The sequence below is a fragment of the Haliotis cracherodii genome, unplaced genomic scaffold (assembly GCF_022045235.1).
Source record: "Haliotis cracherodii isolate W230 unplaced genomic scaffold, xgHalCrac1.p SCAF_2, whole genome shotgun sequence".
Classification (NCBI taxonomy): Eukaryota; Metazoa; Mollusca; class Gastropoda; order Lepetellida; family Haliotidae; genus Haliotis; species Haliotis cracherodii.
The window spans coordinates 6,343,583-6,351,580 of record NW_027266275.1 but is presented as its reverse complement, the minus strand read 5'-3'; positions in this window follow the sequence as shown (position 1 = coordinate 6,351,580).

Genomic DNA, 7,998 nt, shown 5'->3' with positions numbered 1-7,998 from the left:
TAATTTAACATCCGGAATGTAATCCAATAACATGTTGTCATGGCAATGTCCCCTTGGTCTTTAATGAGGTTGAGCCATTGACCAAGTTCAAGCAATGCACAGTTATAGTGGAGAGTTATAATCAAGAAAACAACATTGACACCACTCCTATACCAGTTTATAAACAGTAATCATTTACAATAACCCACCCCCACCCCCACCAACACCCCCTCTCCCCCTCCACGTTAATGCAGACGATCACGTGACCTACCAAGTAACTAAGAAACACAGGATATCCGGTTTCCGGACTTCCGTCTGTTTTTGAACGACTCGAGGGCAATCGATTTTTTTATAAGCTTGAATGTTATTCGAAATCGGAAATCAGTTTCAATAACAATAAATTAAAGGTACCAAGAGGTGTGTTTTCGATCCGCTATCTTAAATGATAGGGACCTCTTCCTTGGTCTTGATGTAGAGCGTCTGCCCGGAGCGTGGAATGTTCGGGTTCGATCCCGGCAGCGTCATGCTGTTACCAAGAGACTTTAAAAGATTGTACATGTTGTTACCCTGGTGCTCGGCAATATAGGGCTAAAACAAGGACTGGTCAGCTCGGAGTCAGTATACTGTGTCTGAGCGGGGTATTCATGTAAAACTGCGACATGGTATATATATATCAAACACACACACACACACACCTCATCTCATTTCACCTCAATTGTACGATTCCGACTTTATCATGACCATGCGTCCAGGAATCACCATCAACTAAAGTACTCACGGAAATGAAAAAAAACTGTTTTTCTCATTTTAAAAATCGACACAAAGTGTTACGTAGCTGTAAATACGAAATAAAAAAACAACTCGAAAAGTACTAGTCTGGATTAGCTAGTTTGATCTCAGTGAACAATACAAAATGTACGTTACAGGAGGTAATTTGTCGGCACTTTCAACATTCAAAAATAAAACTAAGTCCAAATTGACATAGCAGAAACAGACTATAGGCATTACGCACCTGTTCTCACCTGTCGTCAAGGTGTCGTAGGTCACCTTGATCTACTTACACCTAGTTATGCCCTGTTTCACAATAGTCTGTTTTATTCACATTTTTACACACTTTTACGTGTAAAAAGGCATAAGTGAGTGAGTAAGTTGGGATTAACGCCACTTTTAACAGTATTCCAGTTATATCGCGGCGTGTCAGCTTAATGTGGGAGGAAAGCCCGAAGTGATGCAGGTCTCAGACGTGTACCACTTCGGTGAAACCCACGAGCACGGGTATGGTGCTGACAAACCTAGAAACATAATCGGGGCGAACCGGGATTCGAACCCACAATCATAGGTTTCTGGCGTGCCCAAGGGACGCAACTCTGCACAGCGAATCGCGGCGCCTTAGATGACTGGGCCACCCGTGCCCCCGTAAAAAGGCATAAAAACATTTGATATGCTGTATTTGTGCCACGGCCCAATGAGTACTAATTTAGTTGTTTGAATGTTTAAATATTTTGTATATTAACTGCAATAATTTAAGATCTGAGGTCGAAAAAAAAGTTTTTTTTCATTTCCGTGAGTACTTTTTAGTGATGATACCAGGTGTTAGCGGAACGGTGTGCATATCCTCCCCACCTGTGGCACCCGTCACAAACCGTGGAATAAATAATCTCACTATGGAGTTGACAGATGCCACCTGCCAAACCTATTAACTGCAACATTATGCATTACGTGCATCGCATGACCCTTTAACTGCAGTTAATTAAGAATTCATGGGTAACATCCATTCCCAATCTATGTTTCCGAGTACATGTTGCTATATCGAAAACATAGTACGAACTTCAAATTATCTTGGGTTAAGTCAACAAACAGTCGGGAGAAGTAGCATGACCTGTCGGTTTGAGGTATAGTCTGGGAGGTCATTTAAGGTACCAACGTTTACTACAATATCTGAAAAACTATTGGACCTACTCCACTCAAAGTTGGTATGAGATTGTTAAACAGTCATACATAACTGGATATTACATTTAAAGACAATCAGTGCATGAATAAAAAATCTGTCTATCTAGCTATCACTATATTTCATCAACAACCAGACCTGTTTGTCACGGGTGGAACGAGCATTCATGGAAACAGCCATCTGCATAATGCTACCCCTGCGTCACAGGGCCATATGACACAGTTGAACCAATCAACTCAACTCGAAAGGTTGCACGGGAATCACGCACGCACGAATACGGTGTTAGCTTTTGGCCTCTCAACGTGCGTGATTCCCGTGCAACCTTTCGACATGTGCAACCTATATATGACATGAGCTCAAGGATTGTCATGTGTCAGAAGTGCGCTAAATTAGGCGGGTTGGTTAGTCGCGGTGTGCGTCCCCTGCGTCTGTGGCTGATGCCAAAAGCTTAGAATATTGACACAATGGGACAACATGACTTCATACCTTACACAATATCACACAATCAACGGTTGTGTCATGGTTACCGCGTTGTCTATCTGCGTAATTACCCTTGCAGCTGTAGTCGTATTGGTAACTTTCATCACTATTTTGACTTTACGCACAGTGGAACCTGTTTCGGCAGATAATCGAGAAATATTATTCTCTGGCGACGAGAAAATGCACTGTCATTCCTGTCCATTAAAAGTTTTTACCTAAAAACACGTAAATGTTTTATAGAATTGTTTATTGCCTCACAGGACAAATCACTACAGGACAAAGCATTACATTATATACATTTTAGTTTACAATTAACAAATAAATATCACATATGGAGGGACGTGTACATTTATAACTTTAAAGCGTGAAATACAATTCTTATACATTTTCTAAGGCCGTTGGAAATCTGATTTCTTCTTCTTAAATTATTAAACAAGTAAGAAATGAAACTCATTTTCAACATAAATCTGGAAAAGTTAGTAAATTCTTCAACTGCGTTCACAACATTTATAAGATTATGACAACCACATCGGGTTTATCAACGTTTAATCATTTCTTAGATTGTTTGGGAAAGATGGGGATTTTAATGAGTTAATATTATAAACAAGTTATATTTATGTAGTTCTTATATCATTCTGGAATATATTCTAGATATTATGCATACTGAGTTTGATGCATAAATTAACACTAAAAAATCTGTTTTTAATACAGTTTATCGTGGAACCAAAATCACGGATATCCGTGTCCTTGTTCGCAAACAATGTGGCGTCAGCACACGTGTCAATATCGCCTCCATTATGTAATACTGCCCACGGCTATCTCGGAGAATCTTGATATGTAACACTCACGGACAACAAGCAGATAAATCGATTCAGACGCAAGGCAACATGTGAAGGACTCGTTGTGTATGGTTAGTGAGCGAAGCGCTCGTAAAATATGCATTTAGACTCAGGGACAGTATAGAAGTACGTTTGATTAGGGTTGTCCGCAAACTATTTCACTTTTCATCTTAATGTGTGAAGACAATTCGTTTTGACATTGGCTTTAGCAGCTATAATATTGGTGAAACACACCATCCCATGGGTGGTGGTGACAAACCCAGAATCAAGGACCGAGGCGAATGTGGAATTGGAACTTAGGTCAGGCAGATCCTGGCGAATCTTTGCGGCGCCTTGAGACTACTCGGCCAGAATTATGTGATGTTTCTCTGTAACGACTGGGAAATATACATAAAACGTTGCAGATTATTGTGAAATGCGTTTTAAAGGAAATGTTGTTTGCCTGGCAGATTCAGAGTTGGTGGCACGTTTCAGACATCTTGTGCCAGCCAATGTCAGCCCTACCTCCCTCAACCCACTCCTCTCAGCACTCGAAATTTGACGTCACGTCGATTAGCACACTCTCAGTGAAATGATGCCATAAATTGACAGATATAAAAGTTCGTGTGAAAAATAGAAAACGTGTTGAGACCATGGAATAAAAAACCCGAAATATTTTCGTAAGCATATTTTATTATTTATATTCATTTACTCATTTACTAACTTATTTAATTTCAGTTCAATACACCTCTTCTTTTCTTCTGCAGGTCAGTGACCCATGTTTTGTAGAAGGTCAAATTCTGTTCTGTCAACCAGTCCTCCACAGCACCAACGAATTCTTCGTCCTCGTCAAAACGGTGACCACGCATGTGTTTTTTAATTTTTTTTAAACAGGTGGTAGTGGCCCCGTTCCACAAAGCGATCTTAGGGCTAATACCCATACTCTAACATAGACTTACATACTTCCAACAGTCGTAGCGCTAAGATCGCTTTGTGGAACGGGGCCATGATCTAGAGAATAGGGTGGATGCGGTCACATCCCGTATCCACATCCCCTACAGCAGCCACTGCAACATAACTGGAACTGGAACATTGCCCCGATGGAGGAGAACACTAAGGTGACCAAAGCGTTCTTAGTTGATCTGGGTGCCGTTGTACAAATCGAACTTAACGCCAAGGTGATCGTAACTCGACAGCGCTAAGGGTGTTTTCTATAACGACACCATGGCTGCTTGAAAGGTGTATGTCTTCAAGAGACCCGAAGTATGTCCACTCCATGAATTCTTGTTTCCTCTCTGGATCATTCTGATGTATCTGGGTCTCATCACCCGTCATGTCTGGCTTGCGATTATATCTGGTTAACAAGGCATTGAAGGTACACTTGACTTCATCCGATAGCATTCTAGGACCTCATTGGGCACAAACCTTGGATGTACATGTAGATCAAGGATTCCTTCTCTTTACCTTTCAAAAGAAATGCGACAAACCCTTTCCATCTTCATAAGAAATCTCTGACAAAAGCAATCTTAGTTGTACGATCTCCGAGCATATCATGAGCATTTGGGTATGAATCATAGTCAAATAGTGATTATACCAGGTGTTTTCGAAATGGTGAACGTACCGTGCCTCACCGGTGGCACCCGCCACAAACACATGCAAAGGCAAATCAATTGTTCATTGGAAAATACACGGGAACATCATTATGGTACAAGTCAAAATTGTCAGTGATTTGTCAGCGAAACTAGAACACGTGGACTGTAATGCGCCTATTGCTCCGTGCAATGTTGCGGAAGACATCCTTGTTTTCGGTTGTGGTGCTGATGGTGCGTCGACCGGAGCGTGTGCCATCTTCTCTCGCCCATTCATTGATCCCAGTGTTGTGGTGTAATGATGGGGGTAAGCTCCCCATAAACAGCATACACTAGTTCAGAAACAGCATACACAACTTCAGAAACAGCATACACTAGTTCAGAAACAACATACACTACACACGCTAGTTCAGAAACAACAGTATACACTAGTTCAGAAACAGTATACACTAGTTCAGAAACAGTATACACTAGTTCAGAAACACCATACGCTAGTTCAGAAACAACAGTATACACTAGTTCAGAAACACCATACACTAGTTCAGAAACAGCATACACTAGTTCAGAAACAACAGTATACACTAGTTCAGAAACACCATACACTTGTTCAGAAACAGTTTACACTAGTTCAGAAACAGTATACACTAGTTCAGAAACAGCATACACTAGTTCAGAAACAACAGTATACACTAGTTCAGAAACAGCATACACTAGTTCAGAAACAGTATACACTAGTTCAGAAACAGCATACCCTACATACACTAGTTCAGAAACAACAGTATACACTAGTTCAGAAACACCATACACTAGTTCAGAAACAGTATACACTAGTTCAGAAACAGCATACGCTAGTTCAGAAACAGCATACCCTACATACACTAGTTCAGACACAGCATACACTAGTTCAGAAACAGTATACCCTACATACACTAGTTCAGAAACAGCATACACTAGTTCAGAAACACCATACCCTAGACACTAGTTCAGAAACAACAGTATACACTAGTTCAGAAACACCATACACTAGTTCAGAAACAGTATACACTAGTTCAGAAACACCATACACTAGTTCAGAAACACCATACACTAGTTCAGAAACACCATACACTATTTCAGAAACACCATACCCTAGACACTAGTTCAGAAACAACAGTATACACTAGTTCAGAAACACCATACACTAGTTCAGAAACAGTATACACTAGTTCAGAAACAGCATACACTAGTTCAGAAACAGCATACCCTACATACACTAGTTCAGAAACAGCATACACTAGTTCAGAAACAACAATATACACTAGTTCACCATACACAAGTTCAGAAACAACAGTATACACTAGTTCAGAAACACCATACACTAGTTCAGAAACAGTATACACTAGTTCAGAAACAGGATACGCTAGTTCAGAAACAGCATACCCTACATACACTAGTTCAGAAACAGCATACACTAGTTCAGAAACAGCAGTATACACTAGTTCAGAAACACCATATACGACATACACTAGTTCAGAAACAGCATACACTAGTTCACAAAGAGCACACACACCCGATTAGTGATGAGTATCAATTAGGTTTACTTTGCCCATTGCTAATGAGTAAGTGAGTATGGCTTTCACCGCTTTTAGCAATATTCCAGCAATATCACGGCGGGGGACACCAGAAATTTGCTTCACACATTGTACCCATGTCGGGAATCGAGCCCTGGTCTTGACGAGCGAACGCCTCAACCACCAGTCTACCCTGCTGCTCCCATTGTTAATGAACACAGGGAGACCAGATATATTTTCAGCAAAACCAGAAATAATTTTTAATGAAAGGCATGAGCCTAAATTAACACCTTGCAACAATGTAATCTTTATATCAGACAATTCCTCTTTTTCAACAGTCCGAAGCATAACTGACTGCAGCATATATCATTGAGCTGACACTATAACACGGCATAAGCTGGACAAGCAGCCGTACAGGTGCATGTTGCCATGTCACTGAAGCAGTCTTGAACGTGACGTTGCCTCCCATTTCACCTCACTACATACATGTATCTAGCAAACTGTCTTTTTTGTTCTGCAGCTGTCTTCAGGCTTTCCGTCCGCTTACCTAATTGCTCTGGCTTATCCTTCAAGAGCACATCTCTCCCGTCAGTCTATTTATAACCTTACGCCTGATGATATTGCATTTAGTTAGCGTCAGGTATTTGCCAAGCATTGGTTTGTCGTTATCTTCTGCCCTCCATTAAAACTACATATATCAGTCATACCTTGACTGTCGGAGACGCAATTGGACAGTTGGGACGGAGCTGCGAGAGGTGGCGGTGAAGTAGCCAGTCGTACAAATGATTCCGCTTTTATTAATTCTGTGCTTCGTGTGGTATGTCGCAGAAGACATATGAACCGGGGTCAGTCTTTGTTTATGACATTTCTGATGACCCGAAGCATTAAAGCGGTGACTACAAGGTCAGTGGTCGAAAGCGGAATGTGCAGAGTTGCGCCCCTTTGCTGTGCCAGTATCTGCTTAGGACGCTGAATTCGCTGGCTGGTTTCACCAAAGTATGTCATTTGGGGCTTTCATCTGCATGTAACTGACATGCCGTTGTTTAAGCATAATACTGTTCTTTAACTCAACTCATTCACTCGCCGCAATGAAACCATACACCAAAGAGAATGAGTGGGTTTAGCGTCGCTTTCAACAGCATTCTAGTTACATCACGGTGTGTCTTTAAGTGGGAGGAAAGCCCGAAGTGATGCAGGTCTCAGGCGTTTACCACTTAAGTAAAACCCACAAGCACGGATATGGTGCTGACAAATATAGAAACATAATCGTGGCGAACCAGCCGTAAATAAAACCATCTATGTTAATTACGTATGATTTTGTCGCAATTATAAACCACGTCAAACACATTTTAAATTTCCAAAAAATCTATAATTTCTCTTCAACAAATCTACGAGATCTCACGTACCCAAATAAACACAAACATTCAATGAAGCGAGCCAGAGTTACCAAGCTTCCCACTGCTCTGACTCTTAATGCACACCAAGCCGCGGTTCCTTTCAAAGAAGTCAAAGAATATCTCCCAAACATCTCTCAAAATAGAAATCATTGATTTTAGACGAAGGTACATCTAACGGACTAAAGAACATACCACGGAGATCCTGAAAAGGCTTTTTAGACAGTTCTAAACGACGAC